A 26,570-nucleotide genomic window follows, 5' to 3' on the forward strand; every position below is an offset into this window, starting at 1 on the left:
AGGAAGGGCTTTTGCCAGAAACGTCGATTTCTCTGCTCGTTGGATGCTGCCTGAATTGCTGTGCTCTTCCAGCACCACTGATCCGTAATGTCAGAATCAGTACTGAGTTCACTGCAGTTCATCATTTATGTAAAGGATTTAGATGTGAATATTGGGGCCAAAGTTAATAAGGTTACAGATTACATCAGCGAGGTAGTGTAGTAGATTATCTCAGAGTACAACGAAACCAAAATTACATGATACAAAGGGGCAAGGATTGACAGATGAAGCTTAATTTAGATAAATACGAGGTTTTGCATTTCGGAAAGGCAAATCAGGGCAGAGGTAATACACTTAATGGTAAGGTCCTGGGAAATGTTGTGGAACAAAGGGACATAGGGCTGCAGGTACATTGTTCCTTGAATGTGGAGTCGCAGGTAGATAGAGTGGTGCTGAACACATTTGGCACATTTGCCTTAATCAGTCAGAGCATTGAGTATAGGAGTTGTGTTGGCATGTTGCATCTGTACAGGATGTTGGTGAGGCCACTTTAAGAATACCGTGTGCAACTCGGTTTTCTGCAGGTAAGACTTACACAGATGTTCCAGGACCGGAGGTTTGATGTTTAGGGCGAGGCAGATTACGTTGAGGTGCTCCCCGCTGGAGTGTCAGAGGTTGAGGGGTAACATTATAGAGGTTTATAAAATCATCAGAGGCATGGATATTCTGAATAGCCATGTTCTGCTCCCAAGCATAGGGGAGTCCAGAACAAGATGGCATAGGTTGAAGGGTAGAGGGCGAATGATTTAGAAGGGACATGAAGATAAATGTTTCACACAGACGGTGGTGTGTGCGCAGAAAGTGCTGTCAGAGGAAGTGGTCAAGGTGGGTAGAATCACAGGAGGAATATTGGCCTACTGCTGGCAAATGGGACGAGATCAGATTTGATATCCGATCGGAGTGAACACTTTGGACTAACGGGTCTGTTTCCGTTCTGCATGACTCTGATTCTATAAGAGGGATGACGAATAATTCTGAAAGGACCTTTCAAGTCGGTTTTCTCTTCACTGGAAGGTTATCGTGTCTCTGTGTTCACATTGATTGAAAGCTGCGTTAGGAAAATATTTGACAGGGAAGTGCGTCACAGATAATGGGACACAGACAGGAAAGTGGGGCTGAGACCACAACCTAATCAGCTACAATCTTAGTGCCTGGTGGAGCAGGCTCAAAGTATCTAATGACCCGCTCCTGTTCCTCAGTCCCATGTTCCTGTGTTCCATTCAGCCCCTCAAACCTACTAGAAATGAGCAGTTGGAGGCTATTTACTCTTATAACCTTTTGCACAGAAACAGAGGAGACCATTTGGCCCTTCAAGACTGTCCCACACGTTTTGAGGTGATTTGCGAAGTGTAATTGGAAAACCCAGGCTGTGTATGAAAGAGGCCCCTCATCTCTCTTAACAGAGCTTAAGGTCTCTGCAACTTGTGCTTCATTTGTTGGTCATGTTGTAGACCCAGATTCACTGTGAATAAAGCCCATATACCTCACCCAGAGATGGCTCACAAAATCCTCTGGTCTCCCTGGCTGCAACATTCAGTAACAGAACGTTCATAAAAATAACACACACTAACTTTCCAATAACAAAATGGGAGAACATCAGTAACAGGGGCAGGTCATTCACTCCCCAAGCCTGCCTTGCCCTTCACTAAGATCATGATTGATCTGCTCTTGGTCTCAAATCATCTTTCATACCCAATTCTTCATAGCCCTCACCTCTCTGACAGGTCAATATCCATCTACCGCCTCTTCAAATATTTTCAGTCGTCTAGATCCCCAACATTCTCGAGAAGAAAAATCCTGACATTCAACACAAGCTGTTTGAAGAAAACACTTGCTGCTCCTATATCATTGGCCTATTGAAATGAACAAAAGAGGTTGTCACAAGGGTTCAGGAAAAAAAGACTGGCCCCGATATCAAGGCAGTGATTGACTTCTGTTGACATAAAGGAGTTGGACAAACCTGGACTTAATGGGAATCAGAGTAAACTCTCCAGTGTTTGGAGTCAAACATGGCACAAAGCAAGATGTTCATCATCTCCGTCCTGGGTCACCTCTGTGGGAGATACTCAGGGTAGGTTCCCCTTCGCAAACACCTTCAGCTGCTTCGTCAATGTCTCCCCACCCCCACACTCCCCACCATAAGATCAGAAGTGGGGATGGTCACTGAAGACTCCACAATGTTCAGAACATTTTGTTCCCTCTCAGTTCCTGAATTGGTCTGCGTTTGTGTGCAGGAAGACCCAGACTCCATTGAGACTTATGCTGTTAAAGTGTCTGTAACATTCATGTAACAGCACTGCCGGACACTGCACATTGCCACAGTAAAACAAAAGTTCATTCAGCATCTCATGCTATTTTGACCGGAATACGAGGAAGTCATTCAAGCCATTGACACTACTGGAGAAGAACAGGGACTGCTCATTCAGTGCCTCCAGCCTATTACTCAGGAAGAGAAGGAGTCTAGTGTGATGGATCACAACAGAGCCCCTTGAAAATATTTGAAGGTGGTAACCTAGACTCTAATTTTTTTATATATTTTAAAGGCAATGTAAAGTGTCTGTCCCAGATGCAATGTGACAGGTCAAACTACTCTGTGTGAAGCAAAACAACATTTGTTTAAACACGAAAGAGAAAATGAAGCCAAAGAAAGAGGAATTTAGAATAATGTAATTCGATTGGACAAGTTAACGGAATACTAGATCTAGGAACTATTACTAATGAACTGTTCCAGTGTAGGAAAATCCTATAAACACAGCCCTTGGCAAAAAGAAATATTCAGACACAGATCGTCACTAACATTTCTCCAATCCGGGAATTAAAAACAGCATCAAGAGAAATTTCAGAGAGAGTAGCAGCCAGGAGACATTCACTGAAGCTTCCAACTCTGTGGAGGCCCCAATAGCTTCTGATGTTACTGAGAAACCAAAACCCAGTGATCCTAATCTGGGAGAGCTGGCCACACCCATTCAGGCTGCATTAAAATAAACACAAGGCCGCCCTAGCTGTTACTCAAGTGGTCTTATCTAGCCAGCTTGGTAACGATCGTTCAATCTCTCTCTTAAAAGAAACCAGGACAAAATAACTTCTTAAAGCTGCAGCATTGTCACACTAGTCTGTACAATGACTGTCAAACAGGAACCAGAGGTAACCAGTCAGGCCCTTGGCCCTGTCCAATCGCACGAGGTTGAAGCCAGTCAGTCCCTTGAGTCACTTGTACAGGAACAGTAGGAGGCCATTCCCAACACAATGCACTTACACGGGGGCAGAATGAGGTATTTTATGCTGATTCCTGATGCATGTCTTATGCCCAAAACGTCGATTCTCCTGCTTCTCGGATGCTGCCTGACCCGCTGTGCTTTTCCAGCAATCAACGCTCTACTCTGATCTCCAGCATCGGCAGTCCTCACTGTCTCCTAATCGATGCTCTAACATGATGAACAAGTGGAGCAGAGGCTGCACAGACAGACTGCTCCACGTTGTTCTTCCTGACTACGTTGTTCATGATACACACGTGGGACTTGAACATGGTTTTCTAGTGGTGAGGAGGGAAGCCATATGTCTTGTGTGAAATCTCAAGAAGTCACCTTCCATCTCCGAGCATCCAGCCTGGTGTTGTCTATGTCGGTCGGAAGCTGGTGGAAATGGCTGGTGGGAATTTGGAAGGTATTGTGGCTGCTCTTGGGGATTGTGAGCAACATGACGTTCAGTACGGGTTTGCACGTCGACTGCACAATAACGTGGGGAGAGTTAATTTACGCACATAAACTATTAGGAAAGCAACGTTAGACTGATGAATAGACTCTCTAAGTTCAAATAATGCTGATCTTGTTCATGTTGATCTTGTCTAGTGCATGTCCTGTTCAGTGTAACCTGTATGCCTTACTCTGTCCAAGTCTGTTTCCACCCTATGAACTGTCTGACCATGCTTACTATGATCTTCCTCCACTGCTCATAAATAAAGTGTTTCCCTGTACTGAGGTACACGTGACAATAAATCAAAAACAATCAATCCTGGGTAAAGTATGGAATTTCTCTCCCTGTCAATGTCTGTTTTGGAAGTTAGTGATTGTTGCCACTCCTCGTGTTTCAGCATCACCAATTCTTCGTCTCTCACAGCTCTACAGATTAAAAACTCAGCTTATTCACTCTATCGTCATGTTATCATCACCCGTATCTGTGGTAAGGAGATCATTCCTTGCAAAGGAGATCTAATCTGTACAGAGTGCCCCAAATGCTCTCTCAGCAAGGCTTTACAACAGCAGGATGATGGCTTTACTTATGTACTCGAATCATCTTACAATGAAGGACAGCATACCATTGTCTGCACCCATTGCTTACACAGGGTGTGATTCGGAGCAGTCAGCGTAGACTTGTGAGTGGGAGATCATGCTTCCCAAATTTCTTAGAGTCCTTTGAGGAAGTGACCAGGAAGTTCGATGAGGGCAGAGTGATCGACGTAGTCTCTATGGATTTCAGTCAGGCCTTTGATAAGGTTCCATTTGACAGGCTGCTTTGGAAGGTTACATCACTTGACATGATGGGGGAACGGGCCAATTGGATACACAGTTGGCTTGATGGTAGGAAGCAGAGGTTTTAGTGGAAGGATGTTTGCCAGACTGGAGGCTTAGTCCATTGCTGTTTGTTGTCTATTATTTGGTTGAAAATGTACAAGGTATGATTAGTAAGTTTGCAGATGACACTAAAGTAATTGGGAGCATGATCAGTTTGGAAAATTATCAGAAATTGAAGCAGCACCTTAATCAGGCGGGGAAGTAGGCCGAGAAATGGCAAATTGAATTTAAAAAAGAAGCGTGAGATCTTACATTTTGGAAACTGAAGTCAAGGTAGGAGTTTCATGGTGAATGGGAGGGTCTTAAGAGGTGCAGTGGGCAGAGAGACCTTGGTGTTCAGGTGCACGGTTCTCTAGGAGTGGAGTCACAGGTAGATAGGGCAATGAAGAAGGCTTTTGGCACGCTGGCGTTCATCAGGCAGGATATTGAGTATAGGAGTTGGGAACTTATGTTGCATTTACACAGGACTTTGGTAATGCCACACTTGACGTTCTGTTCAGTTTTGTCATCTTGTTATAGGGAGGATGTTATTAAATTAGAAAGAGTGCAGAAGAAATTTACAAAGACGTTCCCAGGACCCAATGCTCTGAGCCATAGGGAGAGGTTGGATAAGCTAGGACATTTTCTTTAGACTGTTGGAGACTGAGGATGTCCTTATAGAGGGGAATGGATAGGGTTAATGCTCTCAGTCTTTTTCTAAGATGTAGGGAATCGAGGATTAGAGGGGAATCAGTTTAAGGTAAGAGGGGAAGGAATAAAAGGGAACCTGAGGGGCCACTTCTTTACACAGAGGATGTTACGTGGGTGAACTGCCAGCAGATGGGGTTGAGGGGGGCATATTAACAACATTTCAAAAGCATTTGAATAAATATATGGATTGGAAATGACAAGAAGGATATGGGCCAACTGCAGGGAAACGGGGTTAGCGTAGATGGACATTTACAAGGTGGATTCGAAGCCCTCTGTTAATTAAAACCAAACACCCAGAAAAGCTCGCCTCACCTTGTAATCTGTTAAAATATGAGTGACACAGATCTCCTACATTCCAGAATTTAACAAAAATTAATAAGTTAGTTTCTTAACTTTAATAGTGAACACTAAACAACAACTATTCACAAATACAAGCCTCCTCTTTTCTTAGCTTCTTACTATCTGACTCCAATTCTGTAAAAATATGCTGTTCCAAAAGCCCACATATTAAACATTACAATCTCAAGACCATACAGTCTCTATCTTCCCCACTGAGCTCACTCTTCCAGCTGCTGATCTCCCTGGGCCATTTTTTTTTAATTGCAAGTAGATTTACATGAACATGTGCCTTTGATAGAGAGCGTTTGAGATGGCCAGTTAGCACTCTTGCTCTACAGCAGTTGCTCTACTGTTGGATGGCAGCAGCTCTCCCTCCAGTGTTCAAAATGCTGGGTTTATATACTCCCCACGATATAATAATTCTCATAATTTGACTGCTGTCCAGGTGTCCAAACAATAATATTCAGGTTCTGTTGGCTTCTGGTATCCTGAGCGTTATTTAAACTCTTTGGTTGCATTTGAATGGCTGTCAAAACAGCAACCAAAACTCAGGTATCCATTTCTCAGCTAATGGTAACATGTGGAACAGTGTGACCTTCAGCTGGCATCTGTGGCTTTAATTTCTATTCAGCAAATCCCGTTCTGTCTTAAAGTGCCCATTCATGTTTTTGGCCTCATAACATTTCCCCGCTTCAGAAAATAAAATGAACCAGCAGAATGAAAAGGTGGCTACATTTCTTCTCCTCTAATTCTCAATCCCAATTTTATGAAATACATCAATATTAATCTCAGTTATATCATTCATATTAATTCTGCACACCAATATAACACTGGAATACGTCAAATCCTATTTACCTTTTTCCTTTAAATCCGCGAAAACACATCTGCTATCACATTGTAGGACCCTACAGCATGTACATTTTGGAAGTTTAAAGTCGGTAAGATAAGACTCCAGTGAAATTTTCTCATATTCTGGTCTTTAAATCTTCCAAAAAGTGCGATAAATTTGTTGTTGTCCACAACCATCTCCGACAATTTGTTTGTCGCATAAACATTAAGATATTGTCAGGCCATTACGAAACTTAATCATTCTTGTTCAATAATGGGGATGTTGTCATTATTTATGGTGGATATTGAGTTTTTTCAACAAGTAGCCAATTAGCCATTCAATTCCATCATCATCTTTCAGTATCAATACATCTCCGAGCCCGATATCCCGAGCATCAGACACAATTTTCAAAATTTTTCAAAATATTTGGTGCAGCTAAAACTGGTGCGGGGTGATTAATCCTGCTTTAAACTTCTCAATGCCTCCTGGCATTGTTCTGTCCACTACAATTCTGTGTTCTTCTTTAGTAAATCCATCAGTGGTGCCCAGACACTGCTGAAGCTTGGAACAAACTTCTGATAGAATCCACTCAGTTCCAAAAATCGAAGCACCTCTTTCTTCGAGGATAGTCATGGAAATTCCTCAAAGCCCTTCGTCTTTGTGTTCCTGCGGTCAATCTTCCATGTCCAATGTAATGTTCCAAGAACGTCACCTCTGCCTTCGAGAATTCTGTTTTCTTTAAGTTTATTACCAAGTTTGCTTCTTCTAATCGTTCAACATGCTCTGCCAACTGTAACATGTGAGCTTTCAATCACTTGCTAAAGATCACTACATCATACAGATAAACTGCACAATTTGTTCATCTGGCCACAGCTCTTTTCCTGAGTCTTAAATGTGGCTGGTGCATTATTCGTCCATATGAAATACTCGATTAAGTTTTTCTGTCATCTGCAGTATCTTTACTAGATAGCTTAACAGACTTCACATTTTTTTTAAATTTGAAATGGGCCACTAAAACTATCTTTGAAGGGATTTCTTACCATTGGTGGCAATACTAATACGTCATCCCCACGGGAAATCTTCAAAGTTTCAGAGTTGTTTATCTGCCACCTGCTTCACTCTATGCTGTGCTCTTCAGATACTGTTTAGCAAACTCAACTACTCCATCTACTCTCTCCTTCACCTCAGACACATAATCTAAGTGTGACGTCAGTCGGTCCTGTCAATTTATATTTAATTAATTTCAAAGGACCTCTCACTTCATGTACGAATATTAACTCAAAGAAAGTAAACGGAGTAGATTTATTTGGGGCATCTCGAATGGCAAACAATATAATGGGACACCTTTGTTCCACTCATTCAGGTAATCATAACGGTACACTGTTAACATGTTCTTCAGCGTCTGAAGCCAACTTTCCAAGACTCCTTGGGATTCAGGATCTGACGCACTTGATTGATAGAACATAGAACATAGAACATACAGCGCAGCAAAGGCCCTTTGGCCCTCGATGTTGCGCCGATCCAAGCCCACCTCACCTACACTAGCCCACTATCCTCCATATGCCGATCCAATGCCCGCTTAAATGCCCATAAAGAGGGAGAGTTCACCACTGCTACTGGCAGGGCATTCCATGAACTCACGACTCGCTGTGTAAAGAATCTACCCCTAACATCTGTCCTATACCTACCACCCTTTAATTTAAAGCTATGCCCCCTCATAATAGCTGATTCCATAAGTGGAAAAAGGTTTTCATGGTCAACCCTATCTAAACCCCTAATCATCTTGTCCACCTCTATCAAGTCACCCCTAAACCTTCCTCTCTCCAATGAAAACAGCCCCAAGTGCCTCAGCCTTTCCTCATACGATCTTCCTACCATACCAGGCAACATCCTGGTAAACCTTCTCTGCACCCGTTCCAGTGCCCCACATCCTTCCTATTGTATGGCGAACAAAACTGCACACAATACTCCAGATACGGCCGCACCAGAGTCTTATACAACTGCAACATGACCTCAGGACTCCGGAACTCAATTCCTCTACCAATAAAAGCTGTAACCTGCCACATCCTTCCTCACTGTCAACAACTTCTCCGACTTTCGTATCATCCGCAAACTTGCTCACCCAACCTTCTAGCCCCTCCTCCAGGTCATTTATAAAAATGACAAACAGCAATGGTCCCAAAACAGATCCTTGCGGAACACCGCTAGTAACTGCACTCCAAAATGAACATTTACCATCAACTACTACCCTCTGTCTTCTTCCAGCCAGCCAATTCCTAATCCAAACCTCCAACTCACCCTCAATGCCATACCTCCGTATTTTCTGCAGTAGCCTACCTTGGGGAACCTTATCAAGCGCCATACTAAAATCCATATACACCACATCTACCGCTTTACCCTCGTCCACCTACCCAGTCACCTTCTCAAAGAATTCCATAAGGTTTGTGAGGCACGACCTGCCCTTCACAAAACCATGCTGACTAACAAATTATTCCGATCCAGATGTTCATAAATCTTATCCCTTACAATTCTCTCTAAGACTTTGCCCACAACAGAAGTGAGACTCACTGGCCTATAGTTACTAGGGTTACCCTACTCCCTTTCTTGAACAAGGGAACCACATTTGCTAGCCTCCAGTCATCTGGCACTATTCCTGTAGACAACGAGGACATAAAGATCAAGGCCAATGACTCTGCAATCTCCTCCCTTGCTTCCCAGAGAATCCTGGGATAAATGCCATCAGGCCCAGGGGACTTATCTATTTACACCTTTTCCAGAATTTCCAACACCTCTTCCCTACATACCTCAAAGCCGTACATTCTAATTAATTGTGACTCGGTATTCACATCGGCAACAATGTCCTCTTCCTGAGTGAATACTGACGAAAAGTATTCATTCAGTGTCTCCCCAATCTCTTCAGCCTCCACACGCAACTTCCCACTATTATCTTTGACTGGACCTATTCCTACCCTAGTCATTCTTTTATTCCTGTCATACCTATAGAAAACCTTTGGGTTTTCCCTAATCCTACCAACTAAGGACTTTTCATGTCCCCTCCTTGCTGCTCTTAGCTCTCTCTTCAGATCCTTCCTGGTTAACTTATAACTCTCAATCGCCCCAATTGAACCTTCACGCGTCATCTTTACATAAACCGCCCTCTTCCCTTTAACAAGGGATTCTAATTCCTTATTAAACCACAGATCCCTCACACGACCCTTTCCTCCCTGCCTGACAGGTACATACTTATCAAGGACACTCAAATGTTACTCCTTGAACAAACTGCACATATTAAATGTGCCCTTCCGTTGAAGACTACTTTTCCAAGCCACGCATCCTAAGTCGTGCCTCACCGCATCATAATTTCCCTGCCCTCAGCTATAACTCTTGCCCTGCAGTGCACACTTATCCCTCTCTATCGCTAGAGTTAAAGTCACCGAATTGTGGTCACAGTCCCCAAAGGGCTCACCTCCCTCCAATTCTATCACCTGGCCTGTTTCGTTACCCAGAACCAAATCCAGTATGGCCTCACCTCTTGTTGGCCTGTCTACATATTTTGTCAGAAACCCTCCTGCACACATTGGACAAACACCGACTCACCTAATGAACTCGAGCTATAGCTTTCCCCGTCAATATCTGGAAAGTTAAAGTCCCCCATAACAACCACCCGATTACTTTCACTCTTCTCCTGAATCATCCTCGCAATCCTTTCTTCTACGTCTCTAGGACAATTAGGAGGCCTGTAGAAAACTCCTAACAGGGTGACCTCACCTTTCATATTCCTAACCTCAGCCCAAACTACCTCAGATGGCGAGTCTTCATCCATCGTCCTTTCCACCGCTGTAATACTATCTTTGACAAGCAATGCCACACCTCCCCCTCTTTTACCCCCACCTCTGACCCTACTAAAACATTTAAACTCTGGAACCTGCAACAGCCAATCCTGTCCCTGTTCTACCCATGTCTCCGTAATAGCCACAACATCGAAATCCCACGTACCAACCCACCTTATTTCGTATACCTCTTGCATTGACGTATACACACTTCACGCCACTTTCCTGTTTACAGGGACCCTCCTTTGAGATTGGTGCCATGTTCGTAACCTCCTAACTCCCTAAACTGCTGTATGCTGAAGCTATCCATGACGTCCTTAAACAGCTGAGCGGTAGAATGAGACCCTTGGTCTGACTGAATCTTACTGCATCGCCCACAGCGAGTAAAAAAAGCTACCAACCCCTCCACCTCCCTGTTTATCTTTACACACCATAATGGAATTGCCTCTGGAAATCTGGTACACACATCGATTATGATCAGCAAATATAGTTTTACACTTCTATTTTTGAAAGGGGAGCTACACAATTAATCATAACCCACGAGATATGTTCTTCGAATACAGGAATTGGCAAGAAATGTGCTGGTTTTATGACTGCCTGTTACTTACCTACCATTTGGTATGTATGTCATGTACAAAAAAAACCCTACACCCTTGTGTATTCCATGCCGCTAGGAATGCTTCTGTATCTTAGCCTGAGTCTGTATACCTAGGTGACCGTCTGCAGTTAGTTTATGAACTACCCGTAACACTGTATGCTACCGGTAACACAATCTGGTGCACTTCGGCCCATTTCCCTTCTGCAGTAACCTATCAGTGTCTCCATTTTATTTTTAGTATTCTAGCTTTAAGTTAATAACGTTCGAATAATATATTCTGATTCCTTTTCTTTGTGTGTGCATGTGTATGTGTGTGTGTATGTGTGTATATATATCTGTTGTAAGCCCATTAGCCTTTCATGGACTAAACACCTCGGCCTGATCTTCTGCCTGTTCAGGTTTTTCTTTCTGCACTGTTACATCAAATAAGGTATCAGTTCACTGAACATCAACTCATTCGTCTTTTTCGTTCGTTTTTCCTTGTTTCTGAAACATTTGACAGTGGAATTTTGTTCCTATACAGTCTGCAAAAATTCCTGGGTATTTTTCTTTTAACATTCCAATTCCCTAGTCTTCCTTTGCTTCTCCACCACAAGGGGTGCCTCTCCCACCTTGCCTCCTGCGAAATTGTTCCCAAGAACAAACTGTATTCCTAGAACTGACACTCTGTTACTCACTGTCACTGTGACTTCCCCAACCTTGATTTGGCATTCCATCCTGATGTTACACAAGGGAATGCTTAATTTCTGTCCCATTTCCAGAAGTTATCACGCTGTTGATTAACATGCCAGAAAAAGTGAAAATACTTTCATCTCTTAGTATCAGCGGCCGAGAGAAAGTGAGGGCTGCAGATGCTGGAGATGAGAGTTGAATAGTGTAGGGCTGGAAAAGCACAGCAGGTTGGTGCCATCAGAGGGGCAGGAGAGTTGACGTTTCAGGCGTAAATCCTTCATCAGGAAAATCGGGGGTAAGGGAGAGGGAAGGGGGTTGAGAAATAAATAGGAAGGTGGAGGTGGAGTTGGGTGGAAGGGAGCTTGGAAGGCGATAGGTAGATGCAGGTGCGGTGTGATGGTGATCTGTCGGAGAGGAGGGTGAAGTGGATAGGTGGTAGGACAGCTGGAACCCTCAAACAGTACAGCATTAATGTTGACTTCACCAAATTCCAAATCTCCCCTCCCCAACCTATCCCAGATCCAACCGTTCAACCTGGCACTGCCCTCTTGAACTGTCCTAATTGTCCATCTTCCTTCCCAACTATCCACTCCAACATATCACTATCACTCCCACTTACATTTTCTTATCACCTTCCCAGTGACCCTCCCACCAGCTCATCTCCTAGCTTCGTATTTATCTTTCAGCCCCATTGTCCCCTCACCACATTCCTGACAATCGGTTTACGCCTGATATTCGATTGTCCTGCTGTTCGGATGCTGCCTGATTTTTGTCCTTTTCCGGCCCCACACTTTGAAACTCTCATCTCCAGCATCTGTCGCCCTCACTTTCTATCGGCCTCTAATAGTAAGAGATTAAAGTATTTTCACTCTTTCTGGCATGTTCATCACTTCTCAACGATTAGAGACGGAGCAGATCCCGTATTTCACAAAATTATAACTTCTTGTCCTTCTCCCCCGTTCTTTCTGAGTAAACTTTATCTACAGAGGCGATTTCTTTCAGAGATCAGGCACTGCCTCCATACCTAGCTGCTGCCTAGGCTGTGGACTCTCCTGCAGCTCCTAGCCTCCACTTGGGGTCTCCTTTACCAGTTTCACTAATGCTGAAAATGTGTTGCTGGAAAAGCGCAGCAGGTCAGGCAGCATCCAGGGAACAGGAGAATCGACGTTTTGGGCATAAGCCCTTCTTCAGGAAGGGCTTATGCCCGAAACATCGATTCTCCTGTTCCCTGGATGCTGCCTGACCTGCTGCGCTTTTCCAGCAACACATTTTCAGCTCTGATCTCCTGCATCTGCAGTCCTCACTTTCTCCTCAGTTTCACTAATGCCACTGGCTTAGCCTCTTCTACCACATCTTTCCCCAAAGTGCCTCCCTTCAACGACCATCACTGTGGGTCCCAGCTTACTGCAGTGAAAACACTATTTTCCTGTTCCCTTCTTAAACTATCGGCACTGTAATTTTATGTGTTCCACACCCTTATAGTGAGAACACCTGAGGCCTTTCACCTCCTTTCAACCCCTTTGGGCTTCTTTTTTCACCTGTGGTAAACTATTGTGCGCTACGTTCGCTTTGTAGTGTGTGATCTCCCCTTCTCCCAATTTCTATCCCTCACAGGATGAAAATCCTCCCGGAAGCTAAATTTAATCTCATGTACCAATGCATATTTACCTGCTATTTCTGCCACGCTTCTCGCTTCTTGGACTTTCTGGTCATTCACATGAATTCTTACCATCACTGGAAGTGAGTGTTTAAACTTCTCCAGCAGAAAAATCTCCCTTCGAAGCTCACAGGTCTTATGCATTTTTAAGTCCAGCACCCATCTATCAAAATGACTGTGGTTAATTCTTTCAAACTCAATGTAAGTCTGACCTGGTTCTGTCTCTATTAGAGTTTAGATCTGAACCATTGCTTCTGGGACCACATAGCTCTGTCTGTCACTTACTGCTTGTGCTGTTTGGCACACACGTTGTCCTGGTTGGTGGCTTCCCCAGGCTGACACATCATTTTCAGGCTTGCCTGGTGCTGCTTTTGCCCTCTCGCACACTTCATCGAACCAAGGTTGATCCTCTGGCTTGATGGTAACTGTTGTCACGGGGATGTTGGTCAGCATGGAGGACTACTGACCCATCGGTTGAGAGAGGCTGGTACATGGTAATCAGCAGGAGGTTTCCTTTCACATGTGTAAACTAACGCCATGAGACTTCATGGGAAACAGAGACACTGCTGAGGACTCCCAGAGCAATTCCCTTCCAACTGTATCTTACTGTGCCGCCATGTCTGCTGTGTCAGTCCTTCTGGTGAGATAGGAGAGATATGGGAAAGGTAATGGGGCGTCTGGGACATAGTCATGCTCACAGAATCATACCTTACAGACAATGTCAGGCTGTTGCTTGACGAGTCTGTTTATATCAATTCACTGTTTCTTGCCAGCTGTCCCATTCTAGAAACATGTCCATATCTTCGCCCCAATCCACTCAGATTTGTATTTGCAAACCGGGCTTGGAACTTTACCAAAACCTTTCTGAAAATCCACATGTTTTACATCCATTGGTTCTCTTTCTTTTGTCTCCCAGTCTGCTTCTCAAACATAATTCCCATTTCATGAATCTGTGTTAGTGTTGTCCACAGGCATTATTTTCAGTCCCAATAAGTCCTCCTAAACCATTTACTTATTATGTTCTATGTTCAATGTACTATATCATTTTTCCAACCAGACTTGGTCTGTCTAGTATTGTTAGAAGGTTCGATGAAGACAGGACTGAAGTAGTCGTTTCATAGTTCTGCAATTTCCCTGTTGCCCCTTCTCCATTCTCCGGTTTCAGATTATAAGGAAGCTGCACTTGTTTTCTCGTATATCTCACATTGACATAATTTGACAAGCTATTACAGTTCACTCTTATAACCCTTGTGAATATACTCTTCAGATACGCATCAATTCCTGCCTTAAGCTGCTCAATAATTGACCTTCCACACCACACACCCACAGGAGCATAGACTCTGTGCCAACAGAAATACAACAAAATTTACATTAGTCCCACTTTCCCACACCAGGCCCATAGCCTGGAATTTTATGACACTTCCAAGTGCTTGTCCAAACACTTTTTATTGGTTGGGAGGTTACCTGTGGTAACCCCCCTCTCAGGGAGTGCATTCCAGATTCATACACCCTCCAGCGGAAAAAAAATATTTAAACCCTCTGTGAAGCTCAAACCTTTCACTTTAAAGGTGCGTTCCCTTGCTCTTGACTCTCTGACTAAAAGGAACAGCTGCTGTCTATCCACCCTGTATATGCTCCTCGTTAGCTTATCCTTCTGAATCACTTCCCGCTAGCCGCTCTGTTCCAAAGTAAACAACCCGAGCTTATCCAGCCTCTCCCCATAGCTGATATGTTCCATCCCAGGGAACATCCTGGTGAATCTCCTCTGCTCCACTCCAGTGTAATCACATCCTCAGTTTTAATGAGGCTCCAAGAACTATAGACAGCATTCCATCCTGGGCTAACCAAAGTCCTATGTAACTCTTACAATTGATGTCATGATGAATAAATGCTGTATCGACAGTCGCGTGTGACTTCGTAACTAACCTATTACCCTGTAAAGTCACATTCATGGATGTGTGGAGAAGCACCCTCTGAGATTCCTAGTGTGCTGCCATTCATTGAGTCCTCCCCTGTCTGGTTCATTCTTCCAAAGTGCATCACCTCATATTTATCAGGGTTACATTCCATCTGCAATTGATCTGATGATCTGACCAATCCACCTGTAGCTTCCTGTAATATTAACCTTCCTCCTCACGGCCAACCACCGGGCCAATCTTTATGTAAAACATAAACTAACTTATCACAACTCCCACCTCCTCTATCTACACCCCTCCAGATTCACATCTGCACCATTTATGAATACCACAAACAATAAGGGATACAACATTGATTCCTGTGGTACACCAGGGGACACTGGTCTCCAGTCACACAAACAGCTTTCTCCCACCACCCTCTGCCTCCTGTCACTAAGAAAATTTCCATTGCAACTTGTCATGCTATCCTTGATACTGTAAGACTTTACTTTTATTTTTCAGTTTCCCATATGTAACTTTCTCAAAGGCCTTGCTGCAAAATTAAACAAGCAGTCTCCTCAAATCTAATTCAATCAAATTCATTAGATGTGACTTCCCTCTGATAAAGTAATGATGATTATCCCAGATCAAACCTTGCGACTCTGATCAGAGTTAAATTTTCTCCTTCCCTATTCTCTCCAGTAATTTCCCTAACAGTGATCTAATACTCACCCATCTATAGTTCCCTGGTCTACCTCCACCACCATTACTGTGAAGTGGAATCGTATTAGCTGTTCTCCAGTTCTCTGGTATCTCCCCTGTTGTCAGATTCTAATTAATATTTTCAGTCAGGGTCTTTTCTCCCTTATCTCCAACAGTAGCCTGTGATAAAACCCATCCAGAACTGGGGATTGGCCCAAATTTATAGCAGACAAAGCATCAAACCCCTGCTTGTATAGTAGATCAATCTTTTCAAAAGCTTTCCAGTCCATCTTCTCGAATTCTGTCCCTGCCCCCTCCTTCTCCCAAGTAGAAGAGATGTGAAGGTCTCATGTAACAATCCAACAGTGTTCTCCAGCTTCACACACAGATTGCTCCTTTGGTTTCTAATGACACTAACTGTTTGCTGATTATTCTGTTCTACTTATACATGTAGAATATCGTGGGATTCTCCCTGACCTCTCCTGTTTGCCCTTCGCCATATCCCTGCTTTATTCAGTCCCCTCTCAGTTTCTACGTTTCTTAGTTTCACTACAATCACCTGACATCTTTTGAAACTCGACATCACAGGCTGAATTTCCACATCAGACAATCTTTCCATTTTAGGGATTAATCTGGAGAATACCTTTTGCAGTTCCTCTGTCGTCAGTATATTCTATTTTAGATTCGGGCTCCCAACTATAAGTTCAGTCTCACCAACAGTCTATGCAACTGGTGCACGACATCTTTTATATTCCAATTACATTCACATGAATGTAACCCTATTTTTTACTTTCCCATTTGCATATGTTCTTCCCAATACCTTTTGCTTTAACTTCTCTTAAACCTTACTGTGTGACTTCTTTCAAAATACTCCTGAATATCTAACTATATGTTATCCATTGGTTATTTATTGCCTATGTCTACAAGAATCATCTCCAAACCATTCCAAAAATATGTTTGCCACTTCTGGTTTTCCTTTCATCAATGCGTTATCACACTCCCTAGTTTTGCCATTACCTTCTGTATATCTACTAGCACGTTCTTTGTAATTGACTCCAAACGTCACCCGACTGCGGATGACAAGTTAACGGGTCTGTAGTTCATCACTCTCCATCTTCATCCTTTCTTCAACTGCTGTGTAATATTATTTGCCTTATCAAGATTGGCTAAATATCTTTCGGGAATGTATTGGAAAATAACGTGAAAAACCTCAATGTAATCAATATGTCTATTGAAGCTTCCTCTGAAATTCTTGTATGAAGTACATCTGATCTGTCAGATTTATCAATACTCAATCCAGCTTTCTTTTCAAAGATGACTTTCACACTTATAGAATGGTCTTAGACTTTACTTACACAAGGCCCATGGTCACTTGGTATTTCTGGAGAATTTCTGGATATTTTTCCATGAAGATAGACACAACGAAACTATTTCTTTTCCCGGCGATTTCTCTGTTCTCCACAATAAATGATCCTGTCCGCACACCCATTGTCCCACATTTGACCTTGTTTAATTTTTGTTTCAAACGTTGATAGAAGCTTTTTTTTTAGCAGTCTTTATGTTTTTCTTTTGTTTGCACGCTTTTTCTCTTCTTGATTTTTTTCTCAGCTTCTTGCTCCTCCTTTGCTGGGTCCTACATTTCTCTGAATCCACTGGCTTACTACAATACATGGCGTTTTTTCTAAGATGCTTAATTTGATTCAATAGGTAGACGGAAGTGGGGCTGAAAGTAATAGTCGGAGAGGGGGGTGCTCCAAATTGATGGGAAGGAAGGTGGACAAATAGGAACGTTCAAAGTGTGGTACTGAGTTGGAAGATTAGACTGGGATAAAGTGGGGTTATGGGAAATGGGGAAATCCACTACGATCCCTTGTGGTTGGAGGGTCCCAAGGCAGAAGATGAGGCTTCCTTCCTCCAGGATTCCGGTGGTTCGGCTTTGGCGATGGATCAGGCCCAGAACCCTCATGTCTATGGCAGAGTAGGAAAGGGAGTTGAAGTGTTCAGGCACAAGACGGTGGAGTTGGTCCCTGTGGCTGTTCCAGCCATGTTCTCTGAAATGATCAACAAGTTGGTGTCCTGTCTCGCCAATGTAGAGAAGACTACATTGAGTTTAGTGCATGCAGTAGATAAGGCCTTCTGTCTCCCTGCAGATACCTATCATTTTCAACCCCACCTTCATCTACCGATCGCATTCCCAACTATCTCCCCCTGGCACACGACATTTATCTCTCAACCCCTTTGGCCCATCGGCCTCATTCCTGATGAAGGGCTTATGCTTGAAACGTCGATTCTCCTGCTCCTAGCTTGCTGCCTGACCTACTGTGATTTTATAGCGCCACACTCTTCGACTTTGATCTCCGGCCTCTGTCGTCCCCACTTTCTTGTCACACATTCAGGGCTTGCATGACTCAGATTTACAACAAGTTATTTCAAATAAAACAAAACTGTCGTGTACTCAAACATCAGAAACCCAATGCATTGTGGTCACTGTTCCCAAAAGGTCCTTTACAACAAAGTTTTCAATTAGCTCTTCTGATCATCCAACAACAATTCCTAAATAACCTTATCTCGAGCTCGGTGCTCGACATAATGTTAACGCAAACCATCTCACACGTGTTCATGAAATCCATTTATCCCAACATTTCCATTCAGTTGAGTTAACACAGTTTCGATAAATTTAAACAGTACATTATTACTGCAGTACTCACAAATGTGTAGATCTCATTTTCCTGTTTAATAACATGCCCAGCATTTGTATTGCAGCTTTCACTTTGATATATAGCTCCCATCAATGTTTGCTCCTCCTTACTTTTTTTTTACACTCAACGTTCCTAGATTCTGTGGAATATGAGCAACGTGGACTCTGGGACGATTAATGGGAGAGATCATCTCGCCACATCATTTATGATCTACTCAAGCGTCATTGTGAGATTTTCCCCAGATCTCCCGTTATGCTGATGGATTAGAAAAGGACAATGACTTTAAACAATGCAGTGTATTCCCCGAGACATGAGAGACTGCCCTAACCTGGGTGGGAACTTTACAACAGGCTGGTAAAGTGTTGCTGTTGCTGTATAGGCTCTTAGTGAGAATGCATATGGAGTGGTGTGTACAGATTTAATCTCCTCACTGAGGAAAGGATATTGTTGCATTAGAAGGAGGTCAGAGATGGCTCCCTCAATTGATTCCTGCAATGAAGGTGTTAACGTATAAGGAAATGATGGTCAGGTTGATCTAAATGTCATTGGAGTTTACAAGAATGAACGATGATCATATTTCAACATAGATGACAAGGAAGGAGTCAACATCTGAAGCCAATTGCACAGATAATGACGTAATCCATTCCGTTCTCCAGTCTGTTACACAGGAAAAGCAGAAGGATATTCAGGCCTTCTACCCCCTTACGCCAGAATAGAATGAGGTTATTCAGCCCCTGGAGTCTGATGTACATTTACAGGAGGAGGTCAGCCAGCCCCATCGAGCTTATAACAGTGGACACAGCAACAGGATCAGTCCATTCATCCACCTCAAGTCTATAACATAGGAACTGGAAGAGGTCACACAGTGACTGGAGAATTGTTACACTGGGATAGTAGGAGGCCAGTCAGACCCATCGAGCCTGTTGCAAGGGAAATAGATAAGGATACAAACTATCTCAGACTTCTTTCATGAGAAAGGAGAAGGTAATTCAGACACGTGTCTGTTGTAAGGGAACGGGAGAAGATTAATCACTCCCTCGGTCCTATCTCCGCGATACACGAGGAGACCGTACAGTATCTCCAGCCTATGATGGAGGATTATGAGAAGACCCATCAGACCTTCAAGCTGTTACACAGCAACTGGAATGCTCCAAAATCCCCCAACCCTCTAACGCATCAACAGGAGCAGGTCATTCTGGCCTTGGAGATGACAACATGGGAACACCAGAAAGACGTCAGTCCATCGAGTTTGTGCACCAGCAGGATGATGAGTCCATTCAGCCACTCATGTCTCTTACACAGCGATTGGAGCAGATCTCTTAAAAACGTGCACGCATTCAACAGGAATTAAAAGAAAAATTAAAGGTTTTCGAATGGGAAGAACTTACAATAACTGTATACATTAGGGAGTAAAATGTAATAATAAACTATTGTAACTTAAGGCAAATTATTAGAATCCATTGTTGAGGAAATTTGCAAAGTTATACTCCAAGCCATCGGAGTCAACATGGACCTACAAAGGATAAATCATCAGAATTGAAGCGTTTCCTTGAGTAAATTAAAGATGTGACAAATAAGGTGGATAGTGGAAACCTTGAAGATGAAATATATCTGATCTTCCAGAAGGCATTGGATGTGTCGCTTCTCTAAAGAGTAAGTGGTAAGATCAGATAACATCAGTTTATGAGTATTTTATTAGCTTGGATAGAGGATAGGTTCACCAACAAAATGCAGTCAGATGAATTAAATGTGTTATTTCCTTTTTTTTGGAAAATGCAATTTGTGGGCGCCATAGATTTCACTTCTCATGCCTCAACTATTTGCGATTGATATGATTACTCGGTTGACGGGATAGAAAATACGACAGCTACATTTTCAAACGACAATAACATTGGTGGGAAATTACTTCGGAATCATTATGCAAGAGATTTAAAACTTTTTGGCTAGTTTGGGTGAATAGGCCAACATTTGGCAATGAAAATTAAAGTGCATAAAAATGGCCAGCGTAATAGAAAGACAAATTATTATCTAAATGGAGAGAAACTTCAAAGTGCTTAAGTGCAGAGGGATCTGGGTGTCTGCTTGCATATCACAGAAAACCTGCCTGTGGGTATCTCAAATTATGAGAAATGCAAACATAATTTCAGCGTTTATTTTAAAGGATAGCGTAGAAAGGTAGGGAGTGTTGGTGCAGTTATGCAAGGCATGAGTGAAGATTGAACTGGAGTACAGTTTGGGTGTCCTGCAGAATGAGGTATTTGCATTGGAAGCAATTCAGAAAAGGTTCATTTGTTTGATTCCATGTTGGAAGTGTTTGTCTTATGAAGATAAATTAAGCAGTTCTGGCCTATACTCTCGATTTTATAAGAGTGAAACGAAATCTCATTGAGGTCTGTAAATTGCTAAACGTAATTGGAAGCGTAGGTGTGGAGTGGATATTTTTTCATGTGGTGCAATCTACAACAAGAGACCAGAGTCTTAGTATGGAGAGATAGCAGGAAAGTGGAACAGAGACCGCGATGACATCAACCATGATTGTATTCAATGATGGAGCAGGTTCGAGGGGTTGGATTCGTCGTTCATATTCAGCCTTTCGACTGTGCTCGATAGTAATGGGAGAGGACTGTGTATCAAACAGGAAGCAGACACTCCGGACAAATCAGTCTTATTCAATTTGACAGGTCGTCACCAGTGGAGTCACACAATGACCAGTGGTGTGTCCTCAAATATTTCCAATCTATATCAATGATCAGGAGAATAGAACAGATATACAGATGCTGAGTTTGGTGATGTCGCTGTGATAAGCGAGGGAATAAATGGTCAAGACAGGGTGGACATTCTGCAAAAGGATACAGAGAGAAAAAGGCAATGGATAATAGTTTGGCAGGTGCAATACAACATTTCAATTACAGGAATAATGGAAGGCCGTATGTTACTGAAATGGAGAGGGATTGCAGGGCTTAATGATACTGTGTACTGGGGGGGGGGGGGGGGGGGGGTTCACTCAGACCCGTTCAGGCATGGGAGCTTTTGCTCCATCCCTGATTATCTGCTCCTTGACACTCCAAGTGACCCCATTTCTCTCCATACATATGGAATGTATTGAAGTGTTTGGTTGGTGGTGGGGATGCTGTTTATGAAAGTGTATCAAGGGGATGGCCTTTATCCAAGATACATTCATTCCTTTCTACATGGAGACCCGAAGACGATGGGACTGGCTGCCTCTTTCTGAATGAAGAGGCTGTGGCTGCTGTCAGGACGGGGGTATTCACCAACATGCTGTACTGTGCATGGACACACTGTAACATTAATAGAGAGAGAGTTCCTTAAGTTCCTCTACATCTCCCCATTGACACGGGTACTCCGCAGCTGCCATGTACACCATCAGGAATCCCACTATACTGGGAAATAAGGATAGCAGCAGCTCTCTGCTGAGGGAGAAACAATATATTTACCTCATCCACTATTTTTATCCTCCGTCTCCGAATGGTGACATTGATGTTGAGATACTGGGAGGTGATGGATATGTCACCCAGTCCTGCTGGAAAGTTCGAGATTATCGATGCTGAATGAGACATGACCCTAACAATCACTGACAGCACTGTTCTCCCCCTGGTGTGAAGCTGCAGGCCATGTTGAAGGAGGTGACACCGCTCTGTGACCAGCTCCTTGTTCACTCAGGGTCCCCTCACACTTTGCTCCTGGGTTAAGTGTCCCTTGGGAAGCTGGTCTTGGAAATCCCAGAGAGCATCCCTTTCCGCACACACACAGACTCCGTGGTTTCAGAGCTTCCCCTCTCTGAAGCCTCTGTTCCATTTGGTGTTCATGTTACTGATCCAGATGCTGTAACTACAGTTCCCATGCTCCATCCAAAGTTGGGTCACCAAATCCTGAGGTCTCCCTGAATGTCTGAAGCAGCTCACAGCACAATCTCCAACAAACCATCCCTCGCCCCTCGACTAACTTTTCAACAACAGGAGTCAGTCAGAATCCCTTCGGCTACAGATCCCCGCAAAATATTTTAAGAAGGCTGCTTAGCCCCAAATCTTTCCTTAGTTGGAATATAGCTGTGAAGTGTGCGTTCCAGATACGGTGTGACTGGTCAAACCATGCGACATTAAGCAAAACATGATCTATTCAAATGCTTTAGTTAAAATGTAATCAAAGAAAATAATATCTTAGAATAGCACAAACAATAGATACCGTATCTTTTTGGTATACAATGTTTTGGCAAAAAGACATATTCAAATACCGATTCTTACATGCAGTTTTCCAATCGAAGAGAAGTCAACATCAACAGATATCTCAGAGAAAAGCAGCTGGGGATCATATATTGAAACTTCCAACCCTTCTGGGACCCCGAGCAGCTTCTGGATGCTGCAGCTAAAAACAAAAGGAGAACACCCCCCCAACCCCCCCTCCCCCCCCCCCCACCCCCACCCCCACCCCCCACCCACGGTCTGGGAGAGCTGGCCACTGCGCTTCCATTGTTATCACCGTTTTAATAAAACCTAAAGACTTTCTCAGTTATTTACTTAAACTGTTTTCAGACAGCAGTTCTGCACCTCTGCCTTTAAAACCTCTCTTCAAAATAACACTAAATCGAAAGTAACGTTTTTATAGTGATAGTATCCTCACAACTCTACCTTTAATAAAATCATCCATCAATATACAAAGTTGGATTCACTTTAGACCTCCTAAGCGTCCTCTTAGTAAACTGAAATGCATATATATTACATTGACTCTGAGCATACAAACGTTCACAACTCCATTTGATTTCAGTTATTTTACTCCTGTCGCAGAATGACTTTGTCTTTCTTCATCCAAGTCTCCACAACGTGTCGAAACTTGGTCTTCTTGCACTGTCAACTATATAATTTCAAACTGATTGGCAACAATCGAAACATATGGGAATTTTCCTCACTAAACTTCTCCAAAAAACTTTAAGGGGTCACGATCAGTGATAAAGATTTGCCTCATGTATGTTATTCACAATTTAAATGCTGACATGTTGTAACGCCAACAAAAAGCTCAAGGCCTCCTTCCCCATTGTGGAATAAATCTGTTGATGTTTCGACTGGACACTCCAACCACACGTTACATAATGGAGAATTACATACTTATGTACCTCTTAATGCTGTAACCTCTTTATCTGCTACTCCCGGCCTATGCTAATAAACCTTACTTTCACAGGGATATGTTTTAAGATGATCTCGTAAATTCTTCTCAATCTCTCACGGAAACCAAACTTTGATTTCTGAACCAAATCATCACCATCAGCCATTTCAGCTTCTAATCTTGCTATTGTTTCTCTCCGCTCTTCCACACGAGTTCTCATAACTGCAGGAAGTCAATTGATGAAATACCAAATGCCTTTTTCACTATCCTATCTACCAGCGACTCCGCTTTCAAGGAGCTATGAACCTGCACTCCAAGGTCACTTTGTTCAGCAACACTCCCTAGGACATGACCATTAAATGCACAAGCCCTGCTAAGATGTGCTTTCCCAAAATGCAGCACCTCGCATTTATCTGAATTAAACGCTATCTGCCACTTCTCAGATTATTAGCCCATCTGGTGCAGATCCTGTTGTAATCTGAGGCAACTCTCTTCGCTGTGCACCACACCTCCAATTTTGGTGTCATCTGCAAACTTACTAAGTGTACCTCTTATGCTCGCATGCAAGTCATTTATGTTAATGACAAAAAGTAATTGCCGAGCTATAGCTGTAATTATCCCTCGTTTTCTCACAGACAAAAGCAAACCCAACTCCAGCTTGTCTGCCAATTCGTTCAGCTTTGCCTTCATTACCTTTTGTAAAACCCCCAACTTCACTTCTTCCATGCCCAGAGAACACTTAGTGACTTAAAAAATCTTTATCCAAAAATCACTGTTTAAACCAACCGAATTCAACATCCGGAACAAAAGACAATAACAACTATCATACGCGACCTTTGAATCTAATAGTCTCCCGGTGCATACTCTCCAGTGTCAGCATGAGATTATTTTGGATTCTCTGGTTTCCCCCACAATCGAAAGATGCACATGTCAGGTGAATTGGCCATGCTAAATTGTTCGTAGTTTTCAGGGCTGTGTGGGTTATGTGCCTTAGTCGGGATAGGGTAGAGGAATGGGTCTGGCTAGGTTACTCCTCGGAGGCTCAGTGTGGACTTTTTGGGTGGAATGGTCTTTTTCCACACTGCAGGGATTTTAATTCTAAACCCAATTTGGTATTATCGATTTCGAACCGGACAACCGCCCCCAGTTTGCAATGGACGAACCAGACTGTCTCAAACTATTTTGAGAAGGTAGCTTGGATGCCAACCTTTTCTTATTTTAAAGGTAGATGTGAAGTGGGATTTCCAGATGTGATATTACTAGTCAAACCACACATCATTAATTAAAACACAATATACTTAAAAACATTCTAATGAAAATCCATGCAAAATGAAGAGGAATTTATAATAACTTAACTATTGGAAACCATAACCGAATAATGGATACAGTACCTTCTACAAAGTAACTGTCCCAAAATACTAACATACCTAAACGCACCCCTTGGCAAAACGGAACATTCAACATGCATTCTTGTATACAGTTCTCCTATCCAGGAGGAAATAGAATTAAGAAATGTTTCAGAGAGAGTAGCAGCTAGGGATAATTTACTAAACCTTACAACCCTTCTGGGACCACAAGCATCTGGTGATTGTTACAGCTACAACAAAAAAACTAGAAAGCCTGCTCTGTGCGAGTTGGCCATTGTTACTAATATTTATTAAAAATGCTAAATGCCTCTTAAGTTATTGTGGTTCTGTTCGCCGAGCTGGGAATTTGTGTTGCAGACATTTCGTCCCCTGTCTAGGTGACATCCTCAGTGCTTGGGACCCTCCTGTAAAGCGCTTCTGTGATGTTTCCTCCGGCATTTATAATGATATGTATCTGCCACTTCCGGTTGTCAGTTCCAACTGCCCACTGCAGTGGCTGGTATATTGGGTCCAGGTCGATATGCTTATTGATTGAGTCTGTGGATGAGTGCCATGCCTCTAGGAATTCCATGGCTGTTCTCTGTTTGGCTTATCTTATAGTATTCGTGTTGTCCCAGTCGAACTCATGTTGCTTGTCATCTGCGTGTGTGGCTACGAAGGATAGCTGGTCGTGTCGTTTCGTGGCTAGTTGGTGTTCATTGATGTGGATCGTTAGCTGTCTTCCTGTTTGTCCTATGTAGTGTTTTGTGCAGTCCTTGCATGGGATTTGGTACACTACATTGGTTTTGCTCATGCTGTGTATCGGGTCCTTCTTCCTTGTGAGTTGTTGTCTGAGAGTAGCTGTTGGTTTGTGTGCTGTTATGAGTCCTAGTGGTCGCAGTAGTCTGGCTGTCAGTTCCGAAATGTTCTTGATGTATGGTAGTGTGGCTAGTCCTTTGGGTTGTGGCATGTCCTCATTCCGTTGTCTTTCCCTTAGTCATCTGTTGATGAAATTGCGGGGGTATTGTATTTGGCAAATACATTGTATAGGTGTTCTTCTTCCTCTTTTTGCAGTTCTGGTGTACGTTATGACCCTTTTGAGCAGTGTCTTGATGCAACTTCTTTTGTGTCTGTTGGGGTGGTTGCTTTCGTAGTTTAAGACTTGGTCTGTGTGTGTGTCTTTCCTGTATACCTTTGTGGTGAATTCTCCGTTCGGTGTTCTCTGTACCATCACGTCGAGGAATGGGGGTTTGTTGTCCTTTTCTTCCTCTCTAGTGAATCGGATTCCTGTGAGTGTGGCCAGAAAAATGTGGATATGAGATGGCTTTAGAAATAGTGTTGATGAGATATTGAAGAAATTCCACAATTCCTTTAAAGGCAAAAGATTAGCTTGCAAGAGATTAGGGCCCCTTAAAGATCAATAAAGTTACATATGTGTGGAACCGCAGGAGATGGGAGGGACACTAAACAAACATTTCTCCTCAGTATTTAATGTGGAGGATGTTACAAGAGCGAGCTAATGACGAAATATATATAGTGATATCTTGAAAAGTGTCTATATTACAGGGAAGTGTTGGACATATTC

This window comes from Chiloscyllium plagiosum, unplaced genomic scaffold (assembly GCF_037043375.1).
Source record: "Chiloscyllium plagiosum isolate Xiang-an unplaced genomic scaffold, Cpla_swu_hap1 HiC_scaffold_33, whole genome shotgun sequence".
NCBI lineage: Eukaryota > Metazoa > Chordata > Chondrichthyes > Orectolobiformes > Hemiscylliidae > Chiloscyllium > Chiloscyllium plagiosum.